Below are 19,121 nucleotides of genomic sequence, written 5' to 3' on the forward strand. Positions count from 1 at the left end.
TTTATAAGGAAAATCACATTTTGTTGTTGTGTTTCCTTACAGTAAAGAAAAGTAACATCTTCAAATTTATTTGAATTTTATTTATTTAGACAAAATTCACCAATTACTGCAGAAAAAGGACAGAGAAAACGAACAATACATAAACAAAATGTATAATATAGGGGACTACTTAAAAGCAACAGTATCAAGATTTTTTTTTTATTTTTTTTTAATTTTAAAAAATCAGTTTTAAATATGGTCAATTGAAATATAATCTGATTTCAAGACAAAGGAATACATCTGTATCTACTCATGTAAACTAGAAATTTAGGCCAAAAAATCTGAACCCAAAAAACCTGAGTTGACTTATTTTTAACTCTTATTTTTAAAAAGGAAAACCATCCCTGGTGAAAGACACGGGGGGTAATTTGTCCTGGAAGCACTGGACAGTTGATGGCGAACCTAAGACAACGCGTGCCAGGAGGTGGCACTCAGAGCCCTCTCTGTGGGCACACACTCCTTTCACCCTAGCACAGAAAGTTTTTTTTTTCCTTTTGTTCCAAGATAATTTCCAGAGTATCTTACTAGAAAGCCAGAGGGACATGGTACTTTGGAATGAATAAATGAGGTCTGGGTTGCAGTTTGGGCACTCGGTCTATAAAAGGTTCACCATCAGTCTCTCATCCGTCCAGCATTTAAGGTAAACACAAACAGTTGAGCCTGCTGTAATTTTGTAAGTTCTTTGGCATAGCTTTCCATTGCTTCATCCTTTAGATCCTTTGTTACATGCCCCTAAGTTTGGCCCTCGACTTATTCATGGGTCATATCAAAAGCCATAATTTTTGGCCCCCAAACCTACTCAAGTATATGCGGTATGATAAATTGTATGCATGTACAGAAACCATCAGCCCCTTGAAAAGAAAACTGAATGCTATCAAATACTATGTTTGGATTATTTTATCTTGACTTATATTCACGATATTGAAGAGCCTTTTTTGTTGCAGATGTTGCTTCTTCAGTCCTTCCTTTGGGGGACAACAAGGCAGGAAGTGTTATAGCTTCCCATTTGTCTGAATGGGGAAACTATAATTAATCAATGACTTCCTGGTTTGTCTGCTAACGTATTGTCAAAGGGTTCATTCATATCTTGGCTTATTAAGCTACATTTGTGGAAATCACCTCCTTTTTGCAGAAAGCATTTCACCGTTCTGTTCTGACAATTATAGCTTGGCTGAGCAACTCAGTTGGCACACTGCGGGAAAGATTACAAATCACAGTCTAGACTTTAGAGGAGACATGCTGCTGCTTTTATTATACGCTACTTTAATGATCACATGCATATTGCTAAGTTATGCAATACTAGAACACTTTTGGGAATGATTAAATTTCTGCCTGAATCTCAGGACATATTGTTCAGTATTAATGCATATATTTACTAACAGATCTTCTAAAAGTGGGCAAAGATGCAATAAACAAAGTTTAATAAATCCATCATGACAAGACTATTTATAACAACAATTAAGAGTACTCTGGACATTCTTCAGACCCATTCGCAGAATTCATGTTCTCACCAGAGCCCAATTAAATCTTCCTGTCATAGGAGCTATATCAATACAGCATAAGACCAGTTGTACAACTGATCACTTGACCTAAAGATGTATTATGTAATCTTTCAGCTTTTGCAGCCAAGATTCTAAAACTGAACAATACATCACTGCATGTGACAGAAAGCCTTCCTACTTGTAAAACACAAGGATAATCCTAGAATATCACAACACACACTACAATGACCATGAAAAAACAACAATCCAACACTGTAATTCCTGGCAAGTGGAGAAAAAAAGCAACAAATCATACCAGGCTTAGAAATCGTGCAGCTGATCGCGTATGGTAAGAACCCTCTCTAAACATTCAGGTCAGGCTTTACAATAGTTGCTTATTTTTTTCGAACCACAAGTGTCTAATGCAGGCAAGTTAGTTAAAAACAAAGAAACTGTAAACTACAGTGGATGCTCCACATTCGCTAGGGTTAGGGGCACAGGACCCCATGAAAATGGAAAAACCCAAAATAATAAAAATATACTATTTTTTAACCTAAGAGAACACTTCTCTAGGAAGCTCTAGGTCCTCCAGGGCAACTCTATGATCAACATCTGCCAAAGGTTTACCAGAGAAGTGTACTGGAAAGACCTACAAATGCCTAAGCAAGTGTTCTCTCTAAGAATCACAAGATCCTTCCATGTGATTTTTGGTGGACTCTGGACCACACAGTCATGCTGGAGGACCTAGAGATTCCCAGAGAATGTATTAATCAAATCTGTGAATAATCAAAGCCACAAAAGTTAAAACAGTAAATGTGGAGGGCTGACTGTAGTAATTTTTATGTAGAGATCTTGTATCACCTTTTAGACTAACTGAAAGAAAGAAGTTGGCAACATGAGCTTTTGTAAACTTCAGTCTACTTCCTCAGATGCTTTTGGTGGAGTGGATCTGCATCTGAGGAAGTAGATTGAAGTTACAACAGCTCACGTGACATGGAGTATGTAGCCATTAAAATGCAATTCATAACATCCTCACTACTGGTTATATCGGTTTGCACACTACAGAAATATAGCAGCTTGACACTACTTTAATAGTCATGGCTCCATCCTGTGGAATCCAGGGATTTGTAGTTTAGATAGATATTGAGCCTGGTCTTTAAGAGAGCTCTGGTGCCTCACCAAACTACAAATTCCAGGATTCTGTAGGACAAATTCATGGCAGTCAAAGTAGTGACAAACTGCTTTATTTCTGCAGTATGGGTACACTCTAGAATTTACAGAAAGAGCAGGCCAATAACACCTGGAAATAGCTATTTGCAAACTTGGCATCTTTTATAAATTATATTTTAAAAAAAGATCTGGAGATAATATGATATAAGTTTTGATGTTTAGATATGAATAGTTTTCTATATAAATTGTAGATAAAACTATTTTTTCTTGTTTTCTTCTTTTTCTTTTTAGATTATAGGAAATTTTAGAATTGCTGGTTTATAATATGTTAGGCTAGTTACAGAGATTTCACTAGATCTTATACTTAATTACCACAGAGAGCTGAGCGGGGAGCAGGACATAGGTTACTGTCTGTTCATATATGCTAATGTATTTTATGTGTTGTATCTGTATTTTCTTTTGGTATGTTTGTCTGCTGCTGCTGCTGCTGTTATATGTAAATTGGATTGTTAAAAAAGTTATTTTTCAAAATAATAAAAAATAAGTAAATAAAAGAACTGCATTTTGGTATTGATAGGGGGTCCTGGAACCAAAGTCTACCAAGGGACCACTGTAGTTTGCTGTGTTTTTAGTCTTTAAATTATTGTTACTGTTTTAAATGGTTCTGAATTGTTCAGATTAATTTTACTGTAGGCTGCCCTGAAATCCTTTAATATTGGGGCATAGAGAGATAAATATTTTAATAAATGAATAATATATAAACAGAACAAACACAACTGTTCAGCAAGATTGCAGAAGTTGCTTATACTGTATTTCTTTTTACTTTGGAATACAAAGCACAAATTCAGTCACACATGGCTGTGTATCCATAATGAAGAAAACTATATATAGGCTGAGTCTTCCTTATCCAGAATTCCAAAATCTAAAATATTCCAAAATCCAAAATTGTCATGTTGGTGATTGAGATAGTGACACCTTTGCTTTCTGGTGGGTCAATGTACGCAAACATCATTTAATAAGGCTGTGCCACTCTTTCTATTCTGAGCACCTATTTTCTTTTCTCTATATATACTACAGAGATCCCAATTGTCTCTATTCAAACCGTATTTAGTACTCCTTCTGAGAAATCCGTGCAGCCTTATTTCTCAGCTATCGCCTTCTTCTCCATGTAACTCACAGCACTGCCCCCTTATCGGAAAACATTTTTCATCTGTTACCTCCATGTTTCTGTTCTTTTTTCACTTAGAGAAGCAGCCCAATTCTCAGCTACTACCTGTTCTCTGCACCCTACATCGTACTACTCTTCCTCCACCACTTGTTAGTTTACCTTGATCACTACACCCTTCCTTTCTTTACCCCAGCCTCACTATACTGTTACCCACTTGTTGCTGCAGAAGTTGGTATCTCTCTGCACCATTTCTCAATTCCCTCCTTTCACTCCAACAGCTCTCTTCCTGCCCTAACCACTCTTGCCTTCTCTGTATTTCATCTCACAGAGTTCAGTACAGTAGTAGCAACATATATAGCTTTAACTTATCTGCAGTTAATACCAACAAGGGAATTTCAGCTACAGTAAGTCCAGTACTGAACAACGTGTTTGGCTGACAGCAAAAGGCCAAATAAACTTTTGTCTATTCCACCACACACCTCTGAATCTTAGGAAAGAAAGAACACTGAAGAAGCAGCTATCCTTTCAAAGCCTGTTTTTGATGGGTTTTGGTAGCTTTATGGTACCATAAACATGTGGGAATGAGTAACAGAAAATACAGTCTGTGACTTGAAATCTGTGGACTTGAAAAATCCATGGAGGGGCAACCACCATTAACCTTAATGGGGTGCATGCCCGCGGAGAGCACCCTGCGTGCATGCACCCCATTCAAGCCTATGGGGCTTGAATATGCGCAAGATTTGGAACTTGCACATGGGGGTCTGGAACAGATCCCTCACAAGTTCCAAGGGGCGACTATACATACTTAGAATTTCTTTAGGGTACTGCTATAGAATACGACCTGCAACTTGCTAATGGGTCTTATGTTGTACCATTAGGACTTCAGATCTGCGAGGGGTTGGCTCTGGGGCCCACTGCAAATGCAAAAAAAACCCTTGATTTGTCACACCCCATATTATTAAATGGTGGTGATATGAATGTGTACACTTCTGCATATCCATATTCATGTCACTTCCATGCAATTGTATGGGGTTGACACAAATAATCCAATTCATGGATCCGAACCCCACAGACCTGAAAGACCAACTGTATATGTCTTCTTCAGTGGACTCATTCCCATGGAGAAAGTAACTAATAACTTAAGCATAAAATTACACAAACTCTTTTGTAAACCAAAAATATTTAACGTTTGTAGCCTTCCTGCATTCTTAGTGATGTTAGAATAGCTAACTAAAACAGGAAAGACGGTAGCTGCATACCCAATCATACATGAAGAAGTGCTACTCTTACCCAGTCAACATTCTTCAGCATATTTAGATTGTATGTTAACACTTCTGCCTTTCAACAAGATTACTGTGTAAGGGCTTAAAACACAGGGAACTATTTTGAACAGAAGAGGTGAATATGTCTTTCAGAAGTAAAATGTCCAAATGATGTGCTGTAAAGCTCATCTGTGGCATTCAGTTTTTATTTCTAATTTGCTACTAGTTCCTTACTAAAATGCTTTCTGACTGGACATTAGAGGGTATGTACAAATTCTGTAATAAATTAAGATAAAGGTGCAATGAGCCTGCTGTATCAATTATCAGTGGGCCAGGCATCTGCAGACTGGAGCTCCCACAGATCGCCCTGCCCCATAGTAGAGCTCACACCAACACCCATTGACTAATTTGGGCTTGAGCTCCCATGATTTTCCCCATCTGCGGTGGGGCGGGTGTGTGTGTGTGAGAGAGAGAGAGAGAGAGAGAGACCAGACTCACACAGATGAGAAGGGCCACTGTAATCCATCATGGTTCCAATAACAATGTAAGAATATGCAGTGGACTCTTGTTATATGCTGGGGCTTGGTTCCAAGATTCCCTCATATATAACAAAATCTGTGTATGCTCAAGTCCCATTAAATATAATAACATAGCAAAATGGTGTCCCTTATAAAAAATGGAAAATCAAGGTTTGAAATGTATGCTTTTTTGGAACATTTTCAAACAGTGTATGCTTGAATCAGTGTATTAAAAAATCTGTGTATAAGAAGGGCTGACTGTATGTTGTAGTGATGGGGAAAATGGGAAAGACAAAAGCAGCCTGACATGCTTGTGACTGTTATGTCCTACAAACAACTTGCTCACTTGGGAACAATTGCTACATACATATGACAGGGGGAAGGTAGTAGAATTAATGGCTGCAATACACTTTAATAACTGTTCTTGAAATCTTTCAGGTGAAATAACATTACTGTCAACATCAACAGTGAAATCAGTGTTCATTCTGCCTTTGTGCAATTGCTTTTCTATCCTGTATTCCAAACACTAATTTCTAAAGTCTAGCAGCACAAATTTACTGCAATCCTAAAGTTTGTGGAAGTGTGTCCTGCTGAATTCAGTAGCAGTTACTATCCATTGACTGTGTTTAGGATTGCAGTAGGTCAGATCCCAGAGAAGTAGGGCTTACACTTTTGGCTAAACATGCAGAAAATAGCAAATAAAAGGACAAGTATTTTTGCTCATATGCTACAGTAACATTAACAATCTTGCTGAAATCATGAGCATCGGATGAAGGTAAGAAACACTCCTAAAATAAAATAATAAGCCTTTGAACTTCTAACTGTTAATTTATTTGTGCACACCTTATGTACACTTAGACAACATGTAAAGATTAGCATATTCACTTCTGTTTTAAGTTATCTTGCAAATCAAACAACTTGTTCTAATTCTTATGAAGCAATACCAGTTATTTATTAACTTCCACTTATCTGCTTTCCAAATAAAACTCATTTCTACCTAAAACTACAACCTTACACCATCTGAGAATGGTCTTCAAAAACAAGTCTCCTTAATCTCATTTTTGTAGTGTTCCAAGATATCACAAGTTTTGCCCAGCGTTTATCCTGCTTTCAGAGAAGACTGCAACTTCAGAATTTATCACTTAAGCCTAATACTACTATTCAGAAACTCCTTCAGAAAACATGTTTACTCTTGGAGGTCGCTTTTAGTTTTGTTCTCTAATCTTCCTTTATTCAAAAGGAACTCATTAACTAAGTGTTGTTTGGTAGCTGAAAACTAAAACTATTTAATATCTCGTTTAATAAAGTGATCAAAATACAAACAAACAAGCAAAAAACAAAGAAAGTGACATTCCTGTGTCACCCAAATAGACTTCCACACAAGCAACGGGATTTCCCACCATGCTGCCCGCCGGAAGCCCCCTTCAAATTGTTCTTAAGGATCCTCCAACCCTCCAGAGCGGATTTTGTCGAAGAAAAATGTAGAGGAATGAAGGAATCGCTCCATCAACTGTGTCTGCTCCGCTCAAAAACAACTGGATACAACCCACTTCTTGTGCTTGACAGTGTCAGTTACTGTCAAGAGTGTAACGTTTTCTTGGTGAACTGGAGCATTCCTGCAATACAGTAGAAGAGCTACAGGAATATCTTCCTGTACTCTGTATGTATGCACCTTCATGTCAGCTTCTGTGTAATATATAAAATTGCTGCTCAGGAGGCTATCAAAGATGGACTGTGTATAACATATATCAACACAACATGCTTGGAGATGTACCTATAGTTACAGGAACCATCACGTGTTGAAACCCTAGCTGCAACTCTGGCACAGACTAAGAAAAAGAGACAGTGAATCAAAATGATAACCATTCTTGGAAAAAACAACAAATGCAGTACATTCCAATATTGAACAGTTTGTTTAACTTTAGGGGAAGCCAAGTTATGATCTATCTGGTATAATATCAGGACTATGATCCTAATGCACTTGCCTGAAGGTAAACTAGACTTAGCTCAGCTGGACATTTCCAACTGACAAGTTAAAAATTGTGGGTCATATCAATGTTCTAATGTCATTTGTTTGTAACAGTCTAAATGTACATTTGACAGACATTTCATCCTGAAAAAAGGCAGCCATTTAAAAAATTTGGACAGAAAATGCTTTGCATGTTTGGCTCGAGGCAAAAACATTATGTTCCAAAAATACAGGACCTGCATTCAAACAATAAACTTATCTTCTCTCTCAGCTACACATTGCTTCCTAAATCCCTTGTCTTGGGAACAAAAATCAGGCTCTCTGCTGCAACAGTAATTCAGTTTCTAAACTACACTGTACTACTATTTGCAAGTCAAGTCATGTATTTAGAGTAGAAAATACACCTGTTAAACCTCTCATAAGTACTACTTGCAAAGCAGAAGAACATTTCTCATGAAATTACATTACACATGGCAAAACAGCAAAAGGAAAATGTCTGGAGCAACTGAAGATTGTGGCAACAAACCAATTCTGGCAATCTATAGCCCCACTTCGGTGCATTCTGACGCAGACCTTGGGACCCAGGTCTACTGAGCTAAGGACAACATAAGAGCAGAGACAGAGGTCCTTAGAAATGCCACAACGAAGTACAGGCTCCTCCTGCAACTGCCCAGGCATATCGCATCTTCCAATTCTTACTTTTGGCGCCCAGTCTACAGGTTGGCCAGCCAAAATCTTCCACATGCTTCTTACACTGAAGGGTGAAACACACAGCACTGCCATATAATACAATCCACAACTGCAACCCCAGTCAACTACTTTATTTTTATACGTCAGAATGTTCCTTATATGGAAATGGGTTTAACATACAATTTCTTCCACACAATAATGGATACAACATTGATTCAATCAGTTTTCATTCCAGGTACTAACAAATGAACCTCACACACCATTCAAGCTAACCAATCCTGGCTATCGTAGAACCATAGAATCGAATTGGAAGAGACCACAAGGACCATCGAGTCCAACCTCATTCTGTCATGCAGGAACTCTCAATCAAAGCATCCCCATTGACAGATGGCCATCCAGCCTCTGTTTGAAGACCTCCAACAGCCAGTCCAATTACAACACCGAAACACCCAAAGCTTACAATGTCAGGAGAGATATTTGTGATTTATATTAACACTTTTTAAAAACACCAACAGTCCAGTTCTAAACTGATTTATTGGAAACTAGACCCAGGGATCTCATTTCTTAAGTCGTATCCGCATAGGGACTATTGCTCTTGCTACTGGATTACAACCAAGAGAAAAGTAGCACACACTGAACATCCCGTCGCTGTAGTTTAATTACGACAGCTTCCAAGTCCTTTCATGTGTATTGTTTACTTTGGTGGGTCTAGTGGAAGGATATGAAATAATTCTGTTAATTAAAAAGTAATACCTATAGCAAAGGAGGGCCCCTCCCCTGCATAAATACTACTTCTGGATTGGGAAGGGCAAAACTAACCACATGTTTAAAGGAGGGGACAAAGAGGGAGAAGAAGGCTTATCACAGGCAAGGTTTGAAGGAAAAACAATGAAGAAGAGCCTAGTGGCACCTTAAGGACAATTCTTACTACAGTATAACCATTCTTGGGCTTTTGTCACATTTATTATCTGCCTGGAGTCCCAGAATAATTGAGTTCCCCTTCCCTTTGTGCATTTTGTTTGGCCTAATAACGGTATCATTGTTGGGTGGGCTTTGGATTTCGTTGCATTTTCCTGCCTGGCCCACAGGGTCACCCCTAAATATGTCCCCAAGAAAACAAGGGAAGCAATGTCTCAATGCAGCCAACTCCTTGCAATCTGCCTGATTTCAATCACTCCTGCAAGGAAACGCAGGGGGCTGGGTTGTTCAATCACTCAAACTGGGATGGCAAAAAAGAGATGGAGGGCTGTGAGAGGAGAGTGCGCTGGTTCACTTGGAAGAGCTGGATTCGTTGTCCTTCCACAAAAATAAGCCCAAACGAACGCACACAAAGACCCGCCTTCCTTCAACTAAGGAGTGTGTGTTGCTGCTATTGTTTTTGTTGTGTGCCTTCCAGTCATAGACGAGGTCTGGCTGATGGCATTAATGAAACACACACACATATCTAGCACACACATGTGCGCGCGCACACACACACACACACACATATATATCAATGACATATATAGCACACACATATATATTAATGAGACACATATATATGCAGACTATACATGCACATATGAAAGAAAAACACACATATATCTATAGTACATACATATATATTAATGAAAGACACACATACATTCACACACACATACACATATGTGTGTTGGGGTTCGAATCCCCCTTCCCCTGCTCGGCTATGGAAACCCATTAGGTGTCCTCAGGAAAGTCACACTCTCTCAGCCTCAGAAGAAGTGAATGGCAAACCTCCTCTGAACTAATCCTGCCTAGAAAACCCTATGATAGGTTGGCATTAGGGCTGCCATAAGTTGGAAACAAAGCTATGGAACAACGTGTGTGTATTTGTGCATGCATGGATATATGTGTGTCTTTCATCAATGTGTGTATATGTGCATACCTATGCGTGCCATTAGTATGTGTGTGTGTGTGTGTGTGTGTGTGTATCTTTCATTTATATATAGTAATATGTCAGTGTATGAGCTTGTATCTTTCATTATTATGTGTATGTGCGTATATATGTGTACAACTAGTGTGTGTGTATGTGCCTTTAATTTCGTGTGTGTATCTTTCATATACACACACGTGTATCTTTAATTATTGTGTGTCCATATGTATGTGCCATTAGTACATATGTATGTGTGTATACATGTCTTTCATTTCATATGTATAGTGTGTGTATCTTTTATATATGTGCATGTATCTTTCATTGATATGTGTGTGTGTGTATACATGTGTGCCACTAGTATATATATATGTGTGTGTGTGTGTGTGTGTCTTTTATTTTATATGTCTATGTGTGTGGATCTTTCATTAATATATATATATGTGTGTGTGTGTGTGTCTTTCATTAGCATGTGTATATGCCTATATATATGTGCCACTAGTATATATGTGTGTGTACATGTCTTTCATTTATATATGTGTGGACCTTTCATTAATATATATGTGTGTGTGTGTGTGTGTGTGTTTTATTAATGTGTGTGTATGTGAGTATATATGTGTGCCACTAGTATGTATATATATGTGGGTGTGTACATGTCTTTCATTTATATGTGTGTGTGTACCTTTCATTACTATATATGCATGTATCTTTCATTAATATGTGTGTGTGTGTGTGTGTGCCACTAGCATATATGTGAGTGTCTTTCATATATGTATATAAATATATATACACACACACAAGTGTCTTAATACTGTATGGTGTACTTTTCATTAATGTGTGTGTGTGTGTGTGTATGTTTGCGAGTGTCTTTTATTAATATGGCTTGTGTACCTTTCATTAATGTGTGTGTGTGTGTGTCTTTTATTAATGTGTGTGTGTGTCTATCCTTGATGCCTTGGCCAGCCAGGCCTCGGCCCTCTCCGCCTGGAGATGCCTCTTCCTCGGGAGAAAAGGCAGACGAAGGAAATCCAAGGAAGGAAGGAAGGCAAATCCGTGCCTTGCTCCTGCCGCCATTACCTCCCGTCTTCCCCTCCTCCTCCTCCCGCTCCTGCTCCTTCCATGGGTCCCACTTTACTTACCCTCGCCGGGGCCCCTTCATGCTCCTTTGTGTGGAGGGAGCTCCGCCGCAGAGCCCCTTGGCGCCTGCTTCCGTCCGCGCCAAAGAACCGAGAGAAGAGAGACGGACGACTAAGACGAACAAAGTTGCCTTCGACGGCGCGCTAGGCCTCGACGCTGATGATAGAACGAAGGGGGGAGGCGGGCTGTTGTGCGCATGCGCGCCAGCGCGAGGAGGGAGAAAAGGAACGGCGCGCGCGAGAGGATGAGGGGGGGGTGTCGTTGTAGTAGTCGGTGGCGCGCTCGCTCGCTAAGTCTCTCGCGCAGGCGCACGCGCTCCAACGATTCCAATCACTGCTTGGCACCCAACTCAAGTTATTAAAAGCCAACTGCCGTAGGGGCCCGAGGCTGTCCAATAGGAGGAGGAGGAGGAGGAGGCTGTTGTGGAGGCTGCATCCATAGCCGTGACGTCACGTCAGGGACGGAAGGGGGAGGGAGTGCGCGTGCACTTTACCTCAGACACTTTTCCTCCTCTTCCTCTTTATTTCCCCCCTCCCTAAAATCCCTGAGGTGATTTTATGACGATCGCACCTTGGCGCTCCTCGACGACGGAAATTGCCGAATGTGTTCGGAAAGATTCGGCTTAAAGTGACACACACACACCACCACCACACGCAAAAACATACATACAAATAAACCTCTCTTTCCTTTTGTTGTTGTTGGTTGCATCCACAGTAGAGAAATTGGTACCGCTTTATCTCTCTGTTTGGCTCATTGCTATGGAATTCTAGGAGCTGGAGTTTGTTGTGGGCCCAGAGCCCCACAACAAACTCCAACTCCCAGAATTCCATAGCAAAGAGCCAGACAAAGAGTTAAAGTGGTACCAAACCGGGTTATTTCTCCAGTGTGGGTGCAGCCTGTTCTACAGACTCATAGTCCCTACAAGGACTATAAGGTCCAAAACACATTGAGGAAATTACCCAGTTTGAGACCACTTTAACTTGGATCAGTGCTAGGGAATCCTGGGAACTGTAGTTTAAATTGTGTGGCAGCAGAGCTCTCTGAAAGAAGGCTCAATGTCTCACAAAACTACAATTCCCAGAATTCCCTAGCAATGAGCCAGGGCAGTTAAAGCGGGCTCAAACTGGGTTATTTCTTCAGTGCCCACTTTATTAAGCGTCTCTCCTGCAGATGATGTTTTTCAAATTCAACACAAAAGCAGAAAATTTCAATCTCATCTTGGCAGGAAAATGTTTGTTTTCAGCCCATACAACTTTAACAGTATATAGTTTGGGGGGGGGGGGGGGTTGGGGCTATATGGCCATGTTCTAGAAGAATTGATTCCTGATGTTTCGCCTGCATCTGTGGCTGGCATCTTCATTCTTCTCTGAATGAAGATGCCAGCGAAACGTCAGGAATCAACTCTTCTAGAACATGGCCATATAGCCCACAAAAAACTATGGATGCTGGCCATGAAAGCCTTCAACTTCCCATTTACTGATTGAGTCTGCTATTTGTATTCACCCCAGAGCAAAGATCTGCTCTCAAAATGCTCTTCCAGTGGAGTAAACAGTGTTTCAAACTGTGTTTTAGGTCATCACCTTCAGCCATTTAGGTTTCTAAAAATGTTTCAGCATTGCTCCCAGATCTGGGGCAGTTTCAAGGCCATTTCAGTGCTTTGGATGGGAATGGGGGAGATTGGAAAAACTTGCAAGAGTTGTTCAGATTGTCCTGAGCTGAAGTTTAAACTGATTGGGTTTTCTCTATCTTTAAAGAAAAGAGTGGAGAATGAACTGAAGTGTCTGATAAAAATGAAAGTCCAATTCCTGTTCCATTGAGTGAGAGTGGGTTGCAATGGTGAACTGGAGATAAGAGAGAGCAGACAATGGATTTGGATAGTCTTTATGTTTAGGAATGATAACCTCTTGTAAGATAGTTCATTTAGAACCTAGCTAAATAAATATATTACGCATTAGTTTTTAAAGGATTTCAGACTTGTACTGCCTTGAAAAAGCTTTCTGCTTTTTCAGATTGCCCCTAACATCACACACGTCCATTTAAAAACCTGGCATATGGAAATGCTCCAGTCGGCATGAAGAAAATGAAAGAAGGGTTTTGCTTGGAAATGTTTAATAAAAAAAAAAAGAGTTGTGTTGTCTGTGAATTCTTCTCCAAAGAGGCTTTTGCATTGTGCTAATGTTCTTGTCCTTTCCTTCGCAGCTGCTATTTGGGATATAGTAGCAGTTTCTCATGGCACAGTGCCCTCTTAGTCAAGCAGTTTGTGAAGGACAAGGGACTGCGAATGGCGCTGAAGATGCTTAAAACTGGCAGCTGGCCTTCAGCGGAGTTTCTGAGGGAAACACTGGCATGTATTGTTAGTGTTCCAGCTTGCTACATCCACTTCTAATATTGTAAGCCGGCATTTAGAAAGGATTGCCATTGCTTTAGAACAGGAGGGGACTGCTCATGCTCCAAGAGCACTACAAGTGTCTAGTGTTCCCGGCACTTCATAGTCATCCTCTTATTGACCAGCATCGCCACCGGTTTAGTGGCCTGCTGTGCTATTATTTTATAACTATTACACAATCTATTGTTTTAAATCATGTATGTTTCCTTGAAAATCAAAGAAGGGAAAGTGAGATAAAAGTATTTTAAATAATAATAATAAAAAAATTGCATCCGTACTGCAAAAATACTCTGGTTTGACACCATTTTAACTGTCATGGCTTAATGGTATGGAATCTAGGAATTGTAGTTTGTTGTGGTACCGGAGTTCACAACAAACTACAATTCCCAGAATTTCACAGCATTGAGCCGTGGCATTTAAAGTGGTGTCAGATCAGATCACTTCTCCAGTGCAGATTCAGCCTGAGTTAATCCACATTCCTGCATGGTGAGGCGAATAGGTGCTGTGAATTCCTGGCTGAGGTGACATTTGAACCCAAGTCTTCCTGGCTCATAGCTCTTTCCCACCACTCAATACCTCTTTTCTACTGCTTCCACATATGGCCTAGTACTAATAAACAAAGCACAGTATTTAATCACCAGCTTGGCACCAGAGTGGCTTGTTTTTTTAAGGAAATGCTTAAGATAGGTTCGTGGCTATTTCCCCCTCCTTCCTTTATTTGTGAGACTGGCTTTTCACAAACAGATTATTTTACATGGAGACAAAACTTGCACAATGAAAAAAGACATTTGTTATAATATATAAAACGTGGTGCAGAAATCAAGCTGCACTTGTGAATTCTTGATTTTAAGAATTCCCTTAATACCACATTTTCCTAAGCAGAGATATGGCCTTAACGTAGGTGCAAGTGGAATGTAAAACAGCCTCAAAAACTAACTACAAGAAAATAAGAGCAAACTATGCAGCAGTGTGAGCAGAAAGATTGTTTCAGTCTTTGCATATTTGGGGAAAACAGTGACCAGTCCAGAAGATATTTGCCCAAGCTTAAAACATGATGGCCCTAAAGTTAAATATGAATCTGTTCTAAGTGTCATTCTTTCTGCAGAGAAGAATGCCACCTTTAAATGAAGGATTTTGGACCTTCATGTTCTGTTTTAGTATGAAGCACACAGGTCTGTTACAGACTGCCAAAATAAAGCTGCTTCGGGTTTCTTTGGAGGCATGCTATTTAAATGACGCATGGGTCCTAAGAGTCCGGAGGTCGCACCAAAGCCACACTCCATTCCTAAGCACTGGAGTGCAGCTTTGGCGCAGCTTCCAGATTCTTAGGATGCATGCATCATTTAAACAGCATACCTCCAAAGAGACCCGAAGCAGCTTTATTTTGGCAGTCTGTAACAGGCACCAGTTAGACTTTATAATGAGAACAGTGTGCTATATGCAAGTCATTAATATGAAAAGCAGTCTTTTGAAAAGTACCTCAGCTGATTATGTGACAGGCATAAGAGGGGGGGAAAGAAGAAAAAGTTCAAACAAACTGGATTATAAATAGGACTCTGGAGTTCTGGTGTGGTCTCTGTGTGTGTTTGTACCAGTGGTTGCCACAGAGTCTAATTCTGGTTCCAAAAGTGTCCCGTTTTTACATTAATAAATGCTTTTGTTTAATCAGAAAAATCCTTTCTATTTAACAATGTGTTGTAACACCTGCTATTTTTAGCTGTAAAATGAGCTATTGCCTACCAAGAGAAACATCTAACATATACTGTTAACCGTATCAGGCGTGTTTCTGTGGACCTGCTAAATCTCATTTAAAAAACAAAACAAAATAAAAGAGTTTTGGTTAATAAGGGGGAAGGCCTGAATATTTGTATTTTACAGAAAAAGTTGTGCATGCATTGGCATTTGAGCAAGCTTCCAGATGCCTGGATGGATAGGCTCACACCATTTTAAAAAGCACAGCAGAATATGAAACTTACAGTTACATTTGTGTATACCTTTGTGTCACAATTATATACTATGCCTGCCTGGGCACTAAGCCCAGGTGTGTTTGTTTTTCACTAAGTTAAAACTCCCCTCCTCTGCTTTTGAGAGTTCACTTTCAGAAAGATCATGCCATGCAGTGGAGGAAAGATCTCAATATTGTTTTGCTCTGTTAATTGTTTTGTATTTTGCTTTGTTAATTTTATTGTTGCTATAATTACTATGTATTTTTGTTGCTACAATTGCTATGCATTTTTTGTTATTTATTGATATTGTTAATCGCTATCTTATTTATTGTTATTGTTTAATGCATTGCTATTATGTTACTTTTGTTTTTTAATTCATGTTTATTGTTATTGTCTTGTATTATCCCCTCTGTTGTAAGCCGCCCGGATTCCCAGTGATTGGGCGGCATATAAATAAATCCTATTATTATTATTATTAATATGGAAGGAGTTACTTTGTTCAGTCCCAGTGGTTGTTTGGTTTATGTTTCAAAACACATCAGAAAATAAGCACAGTTTAAAGAAACTAAATGATCTTCTCCATTAAACGTATTGACATATTAGATGGTTTCCACTGAAGTAATTGCCCTGGCTTATTACAAATATAAGTGCGATCTGCGACAAAATGTTACAGTATAGAGCACTTGTTCTTAGGATTTCAGACAGTATATTACACATACATACATACACACAAGGTTTTCTCAGAACTTTTCTGTTCCCTCTGCCAATGTCAGTTTGCATTTCATGCCCACTGAGCATATTCATTCCTCACTCCATTGTTGCAGGGTTCCTCTTACAAGAGATTTTGTTTTACCTGCCTTTCCAAATCTTGAGGAGATCTCAACCTTGCTATTGTTTCCCTCTTGTGTGTAGATGATGCCATTTTAGCTAGCACTAAGGTTATTATCGAAATCAGAATTGAGACTAATACTGTATATATGAAGTTCTCCCCTCCCAAATAGTGCATGCATGTTTTTATATGTGCCTGGGGCCTTCAAAACTCCTCTTTCTCAGGCAGATGTCATGCAGTGGGAGCACGAGAAAACTTGTGAGTTGGACAGGACACTTTGTTTTATTTATTTGTGTGTGTTTATTAAATACATAATAATAAAAGTCATAATAATAATAATAATTTTTATTTATATTACCCGCCTCTCCCTGCGGATCGAGGCAGCATTACAACCTGAATAAAATACACACAATAATAAAATCAATCAAATACATGCAACAATAGCTCAGATAAAAAGGCTCACCTTATCGTTATACACAATAATTCATTATCATAATCAAAGGGGTGAAAGTAAATAGTTGTCCTATACTGAGTCAGATGGATACACCTGCCAGAAGAGATCCATCTTGACTGCCCTCTTAAAAGCGTCCAAGGTGGTAATAAGACAGATCTTCTCTTGCAGTGTCCTCTTCTATTTTCTGTTCCTAGACACTACATTGTATTCTCGTCAGCAATGCCTCCCCACCAGGACATGCCTGATACCTGTTCATTTCTGGCCACGTTCTAAGAATCAAATGCTAGCACCTGTAAATCCCTATATGCCTTAAGTCTAAGCTATCCGAAAGATTGCTCTTTCCCCTAAAAGCTTCTCTGGGCGTTGAGAAAGCCCTTTTCCGGTTCCCACCTCAGACTAGATTTGCTGCAGATGTGAAAGAGGACCTTCTTAATGACTGTTCCCTGATTATGGAACTCCTTTGCATAGGAGGTTATAATAAGACCTTTCCTTTTATCATTCTCCTGCCCATCAGAGACCTTTCTGTTCAAGCAACTTTCTACTCAGCATCTAACTGTTTGTTAGAGTTAGAGGTTTTATAGTGGTCTGCCAGACTTTCTAATATTTTATTATTTATTAATGTTTTTAACATGTTTAATTGGTGCTTTAATCGGATCATTAATGGAACATCTACTATCACATGCATAATTTATTCTGTTTTTACTGGAATCTATTCAGTATGTTGGAAGATGTTCTTGCACTCCAAATCTGGGAGAAAGGCAGGCTATGAATTAATTTGTTAAACAAGAAACCCCAGGGTTACCCTGCATTTGGAGATACCTCCTTTTTGTACTTGGCAGTTGTTGTTTTGGTTACATATTGTGAAGGCACTTGAAAACTTTATCAGAATTAGAATATAAAAAGACAACAATTTCCTTAAGGATGACTGTGTTAACCTGTTGGAGCCAGAGCCCTCTAGCACCTCAAAGATCAACAAATGTTAGTCATCTTTTGAAACCCTCTTCTAGCTTTTACTGGAATTAGAGAATCACTTTACAAAATGTGACTCCTTTTTTAATCCGTATTCATTCTTCAGTCCAACTGACTAAGTGATAATGTCACTGGCAAAAAGCATTTCGAGATGACACATCAAGTCATTTGCTGTAACTTGTGTTGGAGACCAATATATGGGTGACAGTCAATATCATGTGCTCAAAAAAGCCCTCATTTCAGAGTTGCTTTTAGGGCCACTGTATTTCCTAAATGTTTTGTTACCTGGATGGAGACCACTCTCAAAAGCTACTTGCAACATATAAAATGGTGGTGGTGGAGGGATGTGAAGTCGGTAAAGTTGTTAAGTTGCCAGAAAGAGCCTTTGTCATCTTTATCATAACAATATGGTGTTGAAGGTAAGCAAACAAGAACAAATATGATTTTGTTAAAATTTATTTAATATTTTATTATCCTAAATATTTTCCTTTCCCATAAATGTTAAGCTGCAATTAGATTCTTGGGGGCATTTTACTAAATTAAGGTTGCAGTCCAAGGCCGTCTGTCCAGAGGATCTTACCTTTGGGTTCACATATATAGAATTACATTCTTAGGACTGGAGCGTGGCTTTGATATGGGTTCTGGCCTCTTAGGATGCATGCATCATTTAAACAAGTACCTCCAAAGTGACCTGAAGTAGCTTTATTTTGGCCTGTCTGTTCAGGCACTTAATCCCATTTAATGCAATGGGCCTTACCTCTCAGTAGATACAAAGGATTATGCTGTGGAACGAACCACCTATAATTTTGTTCTTAATTCCAAATGCAGTGAACTGAAACCTCAGTAATAGTGTACAGCATTATCAGCCTCTTTATCTCTGAAGTACAGTACTTGTTTTATTTTAAGTCTTTACCATCTACAACATGCATATTTGAGAAATTATTCTAAACTGTACAAGTAAAATGATATAATGGGTTTTTTGTAAATATGAACAAAAATCATACATGAATGTTTATACTCCATTCATTTACATTTAGAAAAAGAGTGTGGAGTTTAGGATTAATAATCAACTTTATCTCAAATCCTTAAAAAGCAAAGAATTCACCTTTTTATTAACTCTCTTGAATGTATATTCTGTCTCTCCCTCTTTTTATTACACATCTGAAAATCATAGTGATAAAAATGCTACAAATTAAATGTTCAACATTAAAAAAC

General features: G+C 39.0%; 1 protein-coding gene across 1 annotated transcript in view; it reads right to left on the bottom strand.

Annotated features, from left to right (window-relative positions):
* BMPR1A (bone morphogenetic protein receptor type 1A) overlaps positions 1-11,527 on the bottom strand; it is a 90,599-nt gene extending 79,072 nt beyond the window's left edge. Inside the window, 1 exon segment of the mRNA XM_042459784.1 lies at positions 11,325-11,527. The gene's annotated coding sequence lies outside the window, so the exon portion shown is untranslated.
* Positions 11,528-19,121: the final 7,594 nt, after the last annotated feature.

Source organism: Sceloporus undulatus, chromosome 3 (assembly GCF_019175285.1).
Source record: "Sceloporus undulatus isolate JIND9_A2432 ecotype Alabama chromosome 3, SceUnd_v1.1, whole genome shotgun sequence".
NCBI classification, from domain to species: Eukaryota; Metazoa; Chordata; class Lepidosauria; order Squamata; family Phrynosomatidae; genus Sceloporus; species Sceloporus undulatus.